The sequence below is a fragment of the Argopecten irradians genome, chromosome 12 (assembly GCF_041381155.1).
Source record: "Argopecten irradians isolate NY chromosome 12, Ai_NY, whole genome shotgun sequence".
Classification (NCBI taxonomy): Eukaryota; Metazoa; Mollusca; class Bivalvia; order Pectinida; family Pectinidae; genus Argopecten; species Argopecten irradians.
Window position 1 is genome coordinate 33,331,587 of NC_091145.1, and position 10,912 is coordinate 33,342,498.

Consider the following 10,912-nt stretch of genomic DNA (forward strand, 5'->3'; position numbering starts at 1 on the left):
TAAAAGTTCTCTTGTCAAATGTTATCCTGTATAGAAATGTCAACATCACGTTGTTGTCAAATATTATCCGGTATAGAAATGTCAACATCACGTTGTTGTCAAATATTATCCGTTATAGAAATGTCAACGTTGCGTTCTGTTGTCAAATGTTATCCTATAAAGAAATGTTAACATCACGTTCTGTTGTCAAATATTATCCGGTATAGAAATGTCAACATCACGTTCTGTTATCAAATGTTATCTAGTATATTTCTCAACATCACGTTCTGTTATCAAATGTTATCTAGTATAATTCTCAACATCACGTTCTGTTGTCAAATTTCATCCGGTATAGAAATGTCAACATCACGTTCTGTTGTCAAATGTTATCTAGTATATATAGAAATGTCAACACTACGTTCTGTTTATCAAATGTTATCTAGTATATATATTGTCAACATACGTTCTTTTATCAAATGTTATCGTAGTATAGAAATTGTCAACATCACGTTCTGTTATCAAATGTTATCGTATATAATATGTCAACATCAGTTCTGTTGTCAAATGTTATCCGGTATAGAAATGTCAACATCACCACACGTCAGTACAACACAACTCAATTCAGACTAAAACAATAAATGTAGTTTAGAGTGGGGACGCCTAAAATAGGACCAGGTATTTCTGAGGAGTGAGCGTTCTCTTCCACATCTACGATACTCGCTATACATATTTTATTAACGTTTGGATCAAGTTACAATATATATATATATATATTATATATACGAGAGTTGGCTGTCGTGGGTATATGTCGCTGTACAAAAAAGCAGGAGTTTAAATGGGGTCTTAAACCTTACGAATAAGTATTCAGTTGATCGTTGTGTCTTCAGCTCGCTAGGAGACTGGACGCATGACTCGAATCCAGAATACCTCTAAATTCGTCACGATGGGTATAATACAAATTATCATCATATCGCCCGAACTCTTATTACTTATTTATTTAAAATGAATGTATTTATGTATTTTTATTCAGTAATGTTTATTAAGTCTACACAGTATACCTGATAATAGGCTGCCTAATACCTTCCTCATTATGTCGCTTACACACCACTATCCGCTGATATTCAGAAACTGTGATATTAAAATTAATTCAAACTTGGATCCATGTCAAAAGTCTGATGATAATTAATTTTAGAACTAATGTAAAATGCATAACGTGGTACAAATCAAGTTAACAATGTGTATGTTATATTTGGATTGTGTTGTTATTGACTGGACAAAGTCCATGATGATTTCTTAAGATTTATTTTAGAACCACCGTAATTACTGATCATATCTAATTGGTTCAATACAAAGTGCTATTTGTAAAAAAAAACACACATTCTGGGTAAATGTATCTGACAATTGTACTGTACTTATCAATAACTTGAAACTTTCAGTTTGACAAAAATATTACCACACAAATCAAGAATTTAAAAATAAATACAGGTCAGAAATGTATCAGTGAGAGAACCAAGATAGGTTTTGCCTGATGTCCAATGTTATTGACATATTAACATATTTTTGTAAATACATGTATGATATTTTGAATCGATAATTGTACCATGGAATAGAATATCGAAGCAAACCTCTTAATTTTAGAATCAAATGCCATTGTAGGAACTCATAACATTAACTGTTCAGTTGAGATCATAACGGTCCAATTGGCAATTTTAAAATGGTTATTTGAAATAATTTCAATAGCAATAATTTGCACTCGTTACATAAATGTACTTCAAGCACACCGCCTTGACTCTGTTCCATTCGAACTCAATCATGATAATAATCCAATTCATTTTTATTTGCATTTTTTACATTCACAAGCAAGGATCGATAGCAAATTACAATTACATTACATGTATAACACAATAATGATAAAACAAGAATGGCTTGGACAGTTTATACCTAGGGCGAAAAAAAATGCTAAAATTAAAAAATCATATAACTTTTTTAAAATATTTTTTGTCAAAAACTGCATTTTTGTCATAGCTCCTACATCCATATGCTATGCTCGCCTGTTCGATTCTCATGTGGGATAGTTACCATGTACTGACCGCTGATCGGTGATTTTTCTGTGGGTTCTCCGACTTTCCTCCACCATCTAAACCTGGCAGTTTTTAGATGACCCAAACAAGTCATATCCTCGATATATCAAGAGTTATTATCACTGTCTGAATATAACATGACAGTGATGGTAACCCCTGCAGTATAGAGGATGACCAAATAACAAATTACAGGATATTGAGAACAAATAAACATTCTTAAAGTCCTTTACTATTATACCTGTGATAAACAAAGTAAAATACTCAATATCTCTATTTGCTTTCACTCTGGAACCGCCAAATACAATTATATTCTGTATATATTTTTCCGTGTTTTTTTAATCATTACGTCAGTAATATTTACTTAAATAGTTCTGGATTCCCTTAGTTGGATTGCTACTTTCGCTTTCTGACTAGATGTGTACAGCTGTATTTATAAACGATATAACATTGTTAGCATGTCACAGAATTGTCCGCTTTAAATCCGTAACTTTGATAACTATAATTAAATGTGATAATGGTGCATTTTACAAGTGTACAAACTCTGTAACAAAACGCTAACTACTATTGATGACCCTAAATCGTGCGGCGTTATAAATGTTGCTGGGTCTATATAACCATTACGTTTAATTGCGGAGACGTCTCAGTACCAGGAAAATAAATGTTTATGTTGGTTCTATATATAAAGTTATTAAATCCTATTTATTTCCGGTGACACCTCATGAACAGCATGATCATCTACTAATTAGTGGACTTTGTCCTGGAAATCATATTAAAGGGTTGATAGTTGATTGGGATTATTTACTCGAGGGATAGAAAGGTACATTAGGTAAGTACGTAATACTCTTTACATTGTATGTTTTTGATAGTCATTATGCGCACATTGTGTGTGTGTGTATGTAAGTAATAAATAACTGGATTAGCACAAAGATATCTGTAATTTTTATAAAGAATTTTAAATGCCAATGTTTACTAAACAATTCAAAAGAAAACTTCTCTGTCCGCAGTAGGCAGGAGGTTAATTTTTTCTGAAGGCCCACTACCTTTCCGGAGTAAAACATAAAGGTTTCTCAAAAACATGAGTAACATATTGATTTCCTAAGATGAGGTTACAACACCATTTTCTGCGTAATATATCATAACATTGGAGAGTCATTTTGCTGTTTTGCCGTCTGGCTCATTGATATTCAACTACCGCGCGGTATTTAGGACGATGGCGGGAAACATAAGACGACCCTCGTTATGAAAACTAACATTTTACCTATTTTAATCAATTTATCGCACTCGTTTTACATTTCCATTTAAGTCGTTTCGGAAAGGTAGTGGGCCTTTAATTGCATTTGAATTTAAACTCTTTAAAAAAACAGTTCTTCTGTACATGCTTAATTTATCAGATTTTCTGACAATATATTTATCTACATTCTGTGGTAAGATATTGCACATTCAACATGCTTGATAACTAAACAGCGAATTCGAAAGAGCATATAGTCTACATTTTGAAAATGTGTCTTTCTTCGCTTTGAGTAGAGCTAATTTTTTATCATCTTACTGTTATTATTATTGTAACAACAGGAAACCATGATTAAAAGTTACATGTATACGTAGTGTACATCACGTGACAGAATATGACTTTTGATTGGTTACACACTTCGCATCCTTAGGCACTATTGTGAACGTAAATTATTGTGACGTCACTATTTTATGATGCGTTATACTAACGTTGCACTTTACAAAGACGATGAACATGATCTTACAGACAAAGGAACAAGTCGTTTTTTTTCCACATAAGACAGTAAGTAAGTTCTGCATGTTTTTAATATTTATTGAATTGGATCGCATTGAAGAAAATTTGAAAGGGCGACATTTGACGCGTTGTTGGCTGTTGTAGAGAAATCGGACTAGGTCGATCAACGGTGGCTAGCTATATATAGCTGTAGTTACCTGTATGGCACACTGGTAAATGTTTCAGCTAGGGCTCTCACATTAAAGCTGGGCACTCGGTTTTTTTTGTTTTTTTTTTAAATTCCGGCTGTACACAAAAACATGAAAGAAATGTCCCTTATCGAAAGATATATACTTTTGTTGAATAACAAATTGTTTATTACGGATTGTCGAAGGTATTAGGGCATAGATTATATTTGTGTCCATAAATATCGAGTAGCCTAGACGTCCAATTGCATGAAAATGCTATAGAACTAAAAACATTGTCTCTGTTGGACGTCTAATCAATATTCATGGACACAGGTATAAGCTTATCCCTTTATACCTACATTGTAATTCTACCACACTCCGTTCGAGCATGTTTGAATTCAGCAAAAGTATAAATATTCCAATAACATTCGGTGCCATTTTTGTGCACAGCCGGAAATGTGTAAAACGATCGCCCTGTTGCGAGAGACCGAACTAAAACATTTACTATATTCTTGTAGACTATATCTACAGTACCTTGGCAAAAGTACTTGGACACTTCACGTTTTTACTATGTATTTCATGTATTTTTCTGTTATTCTTTGAACTTTCCTGATCTCATCTATTGACGGATTTCAACCAGAATGAGTGTACTTAAAGAGATTTGTTTTCACTTTCAGCTCATAATATTTACATAATATTACTTTATGTATCTTTTTTTTTTATTTATTTTTTTTTTTTTTAGAAAACTTTGTTTTATCAGCAAGCAACACTTTATCGTTGCCATTTTAGTAAGAATGATGAAAGAAATGACGTCAAAAGTTGAAGCGATGCAAAAAAAATAGTGATACTATAGAGAAGAATTCGGAAAATCATGGACATCTTATTACCTGTTACCTGTTACCTTTCCTGGAGGTCTTCATATTATATGCCGGTGACCTCTCTGACCCATCATATGTAAATCAGCAGCTTGGGTTGAATTTTAGTTCATGGTATTTCCAGAAGTTGTTCATTCTGCTCTTAAAAGTGTTGATGTTTGCAGCATCGGCTATATTGTCTGGTAATGTGCTCCATGTGTTAATGACGCTCTGGGAAAGTTGTATTTTCTAGTAGCCGATCAACAATTACTCTTTAGTAACTTAGATTTCTTTCCACGAGTCACAGATCTTTAGCTGAAGTTAAACAGGTTGTCGTGGTCACAATGATCTATTTCGTGGACTATTCTAAACACCTAAATCATGTCACCACGGAGTCGCCTGTATTCTAATAAAGGAATACCTAAATCTAATAACCGTTCAGGATATGTTTTGTGAACTATAGTTTTCACTAGCTGAAAGTGTAAATAATTTTTTAGTATGCCAATTTTGGTCAAAATCTATCTTTAGATGAAATAAAAAAGGCACAATAAAATACACGGAATATATAGTAAAAATATGAGGTGCCCAAGTACTCTTTTCCAAGTACTGTAGGTCCTCAGCCAGTAATCATTCGGGTTGTGTTCTGGGTTCCCAGGTTCGAATTCCAGTCTGGCCATTACATTTTATCCTCCCCTTTTACAAACTTGCTAACCCTTGTTTCAAGTAATTTGATTATTTTGTCTTTGGGGATGAAGACTTGGAGAATGGAGGGAAAAGTGAGGCGGAAAATTCCATTCTTATCGACATTGGCAATAATGTCCTCTAAACCAGGCCTTAATTTATAAATTGAATAAATTTAACCATGTAAGATTTGGTTTATTGCATAACACAAGTATATGTACGTGTATTACCATAAACTAACTGAGGACAACGTTTTTCTGAACTTCAGCACACTGCCCGAATTCCCTAACTTGATCTAGATTTTAACCCTTAGTTCTTGCTCTTTCCGGTATGTCATATGTTTTGGATATTAATTTTTTATTCATTTCAGTTTAACAATTCTAATTGTTACTGGTGTCGCTTTCGTTATTAAGTTGTGTTTACTCACTCACAAAGAGGTCAGTGCACACTAACTATAGGCATACGGAGATGACTTACAGCGCTTATAAAACTAACGACCGTCATGTGGTCGATCTCTGACTTTGCCAAGAAATTTGAATAGTTTATATTTTAAACTGCATTGTAACTTTGAAATGGCCATATTTATATCATGTTAAAAATAGAGGAAATGTAATTTATCTCTTGTTTTTCTATGATATATGGTGAAGTAATGTATCATAATTAACAACAATTGTCAGCATTATACCTATAGCTATCGTAAGTAAAGGACATTTGTCTCCGTTGCAGGGGTGAACCGTTGTAAGTAGACCATTGCTATACAAACGGTTACTGAACATGGGTATGTATTGGTTTTATTTATCTACTACACTAATAGATTATCACAACTTTGTATTGTGATGGTGTACAATAATCTGCAATGTTAAGAAATAGAATTACTCGTTTTAATAACCAAAGTTGACTAGGAAAGATTTCATATCTATATCTAGTTTTACTTTAAAAGTTAAATTTTGATATACAATAGTTATATTACATTAGTAAACTTTAAAACGTTAAACGCTAACGCTGAATTTATGAATTCAAGAAAATGACATTTATTGGATTTTCAATTATACACATACTTATCATGTTCAGTCGATTTTCGTTGAAAGTTATTGTGAGTTCTACATGTATATCCGATCACTGTGCACACTATAATAATGCATGTATGTATATATAGATCAATTTTGCTTTAACGAGCATTTCCATTGGCTTAAGAGACTTTACAAAATGGCTTCACTGTTTGTAACGTCCCTTCTGATAGGCTGAGATAACGGCGTAATCATAGACAAAAGAGTCCAAAAAATGAATTTACATAATTGAACTCTCATCGCAATTTTCTTAAAGTACATGCACTCAAAAGTTTTGTGTTGTATCTCCATAACATAAAAATCTACAAGATAATCCTAAATGTACTCTATATGTCTATTTCAGATGCACTTGACTGTTGGCGCCTTGCTACTTTTATCTCCGTCTTCCTTCTCTTGGCTGTGATCATCGCCTGGTTGTGTTTCTGGACTCAAAATAAAAACAGGAAAAGGAAGTTAGCGAATCTAGAGCTGTCGGACCAAAAACTTCCTCTGTAAGTACGTCGACCTTCCCACTGTGTTTGCCTTGGTAATACACATCCTCGACATTCTAGGGGTTACTATCACTGTCTTATATCTACCAAAAAAAAAAAAAAAAATTGATTGAAGGCATCTCAGGCGAAAAATAATGTCTTCCTTTGAAGATACTAGTACATAAGTATTGTTATTCGATTCTTACACATATTAAAAGAACCAACTGGAAATACCCGTTCCTCTGTTGTCGCAAACCTAGCCTTCAGTTTATAACGACAATTGGGAATTAGACAAGTCTTGGACAACCAGAACCTTGTTATATTGTATATATTGGTGTTTGGTGTAATTTTAACTATTGCATACCAGTCTTTGTTTTGAAGTATATTTACGATCAGTTTTCCTTTTGGTGATGATTAAGGCTATTTTGTCCATGTCAATGCCAACCGTGATATGTATCATTACAGTTTCATTTTTTGTCATGCTGCTTGTTTTCTTTTGAAAAAAGAAATTGTTTTTAATCTGTTTCATACTGGTGTTTTTTTCCATTGAAGTTTTTGTATGCAGGTATCTGATTTTAGTATACATGATACCTCATGGATGTGTTTCTCATCGCGATGGTGCTGAATGTTTTTCGAATTAAATCCATCGTTAACAATGTCTATTGTTATTTCAGCCAGAAGACTCTAGCCCCAGACATTATCATTTCACATTAAAGTAAGTAAATCCATTGTATTATTTTGTTAGCTTCCGATTTGTTCCCATGGTAACATTGTGAATGTTTTCTGAGGCTATCGGCAATACGTATCAAACAAACTGTAGAAACAAACTGTTAGACTGTGGGTTGTTTGTTGAGAATAACGATCGCCTAATAAAAACGGTACATAGCTGGCTCTACTGAGATGTTAGTGGTATCACTAGGTACGGCTGGTGTTACTCTCTCTAACTATACAACTAAATACAGAATGAAGGTTAACCAGAAGACGTTAGAAACCAAAGACAAAGAAGAATAGTTAAATCTTCTTTGGGGGATGTTAATGATAACAAATGTAGAATAAATCACTAAAAACCAGAATTTCACGTGAATTTGACATAGTCCTGGTCCCAGGATCATGGAACAATCTTAAGTCCAAAACTGGCTTAAGTTTAGACTAAGTCAATCGAAGAGGACGCTACAAAATGTTACATAATTAATGATTGGCTAAGTCTAAAAAGAAGTCTAAGATTGTTTCGTGAACCTGCAGCCTGATATTATCTGACTTTACTGTTTTCAGATTTTCTCTGACCAAACAAGCTTCAGATTAACGAACCAGATGATATCCAGAAGTGGTACAAAGGGGCTAATCGTCATTTTGTAGGATGTTTTGTGTTAAAATTGTCATAAAAAAAAAACAAAAACAAAAAAACATTCTGGTATCAGACTACCGTGGAACAGTCTACCTAGGTGGCTGTATCATTTGGATATTTTCTGGTAATGTACATGATTGAAACAGACTTGACATGCCATTGATTCACGCATGTGCTTGTATTTTGAAATCCGTGCAGTTGTTTCGTTTTAGTATTGTTTATCATTGTATGAGTCAGTGATATAAATCTGCAATGTGATGTTAATTTATACTGTGTTCACGTGAACCTCGAGTGATACCTGACAACGAGGAACGACAACAAACTTATTTACATTTCTCACGTAAATTATATTGCTGTACAAACGCTTCACGTGAATGAATCGTGTGAAAAATGTGTTTACTGAAACAAATCTTCTTTTCAATAAGTCAAATTTTAATTAAGTTAGCCTAATTATATCTGTTTTTCGATGTAACAGTAAACAACAGATTATGTCATTGATAACAATTAGTTCCTCGTACTTAACAATTCAGACGAACAATGAAGCTCGAGATAATGTAACGTTTAAAAACGTTTTAGTCATTTATAACTTGTTATGGATATACAAATTATAAGGCTACTAGAGAAAGTGACAACACGAGAAATATCTTTAAATTATTCTCATCAATGTCTACAATGTCATAGTCCTGTGTTAAAGCTTTTAACAGATGTCTAACATGCATATTGGCTTGGGATTAAGTTCATTAATGGGACTAATTAATATATTACATATGTGTGAAGTGTAGGGCATGATAGTACACATGTATATTCATGTAACATATGTGTGTAAGTGTGAAATGTGGGGTATAATAGTACACATGTTTATTCATGAGACATGTGTGTGAGTGTGAGGTAATGACGAGTGATATCACACCTGTATATTCATGTTACATATGTGTGTGTTGGAGAGTTATGTCTAGCGATATAACGCCTGTATATTCATGTTACATATGTGTGTGTGTTGGAGAGTTATGGCTAGCGATAACACACCTGTATATTCATGTTACATATGTGTGTGAGTGAGATATGGCTAGCGATACCACACCTGTATATTCATGTTACATATGTGTGTGTGAGTGAGTTAACTTATAAGGCCAAGTGATATCACACCTGTATATTCATGTTACATATGTGTGTGTGAGTGAGTTATGCCCAAGTGATATCACACTTGTATATTCATGTTACATGAGTGTGAGGTATGGCGATCGATGTCACACCTGTACATTCATGTCACATATATGTATGAGTTGTGAGGTAGGACTTGCGATGTAGCACATTTTATTACATGTCGATAATAATATAGCCCCTTGGTAAAGTTTAGTTGTTATGTAAGGGAATTAACTCCAATAAAGAATTGGGTTCATGTACGTGTAGGATGTATATTCGGAAATACCACCTATTAGAATTGAATTTTGTTTATAGTTTTCTCTCATACAATATTCGTAAAAAGAATATGTTGATAACGTTTAAAAATATAACATATTGTAGTACCATGCGTTGTGTATTTTTCGAAATGACATAATGATGCATATTGCAAGGGACGCAACTCCATAACAGTTTAAAACAGCTAACCAGTATTAAAGGCCCACTACCTTTCCGAAACGTTTTTTAATTTTCAAAATTGGAATGCAAAACGAGATTGATAATTGTGTAGATTCGCAAAAATTGTTAGCTACTATTTACTAGCTGTCATCACCCTCTGCACATTAAAAATAATGTAAATTAAATGTTATTTTCAAACGCGGGTCGTATTATATTTCCCGCCGTCGTCCTAACTACCGAGCGTTAGTTGACTATCGCTGAACCAGACGGTAAAACAGCGAAAAGAATCTTCACTGTAAATTAGTTTACGCCGGAAATCTTGCATTTGTTTGGTATTATAACGTCATCTTAGGCCATTTGTATATGTTTCCTTATGTTATTAATTTTTTTAAGAATCTCTATTTTTTTGTTTCGGAAAGGTAGTGGGCCTTTAAAGATTAAATTTCTCTCATAGTACAGTATAGATCGATATGAAAGTCGATTATATTAAGTATTTTTATACCCCTATAAAATAGTTTCTAAATAAACTCTATTGACAAAATTGCCAATAAATGAACTGTTCCGTCGAGCGGTCCAACGAACTGTCAAATCGACTGTTAAAATGACTTATAATGAGTTATAGTTCTTTTATTTACAAACAGGCACATCAATTACCAAACAAAGTTAACAGGTTTTATAAAATTCTTGACTTGAATTTGATTTACACGTAGTGATAATGTATCATGTCCTTTAAAGTGTTTAGGGACAATAATAATGTATACATCTCATCATCATCATCATCATCTATCATCATCTATCATCATCATCATCACAATCATCATCATCATCACCATCATCATCATCATCATCATCATCATCATCATCATCATCATCATCATCATCATCATCATCATCATCATCATCATCATATCATCATCATCATCATCACCATCTTCTATCATCATCATCT

General features: G+C 33.4%; 1 long non-coding RNA gene across 5 annotated transcripts; it reads left to right on the forward strand.

The window, feature by feature from the left end:
• Nucleotides 1–2,506: 2,506 nt before the first annotated feature.
• On the forward strand, nucleotides 2,507–9,831 carry LOC138304675 (uncharacterized). Of its 5 annotated transcripts, none has more exons than XR_011205623.1 (6): nucleotides 2,507–2,886; nucleotides 3,814–3,853; nucleotides 6,230–6,281; nucleotides 6,914–7,061; nucleotides 7,715–7,755; nucleotides 8,313–9,831. It is a non-coding gene; the product is annotated as an uncharacterized lncRNA (long non-coding RNA). The 5 variants fall into 5 exon arrangements; XR_011205621.1 differs by having other exon boundaries at nucleotides 2,509–2,886; nucleotides 3,814–3,849; XR_011205619.1 differs by lacking the exon at nucleotides 3,814–3,853 and having other exon boundaries at nucleotides 2,519–2,886.
• Nucleotides 9,832–10,912: the final 1,081 nt, after the last annotated feature.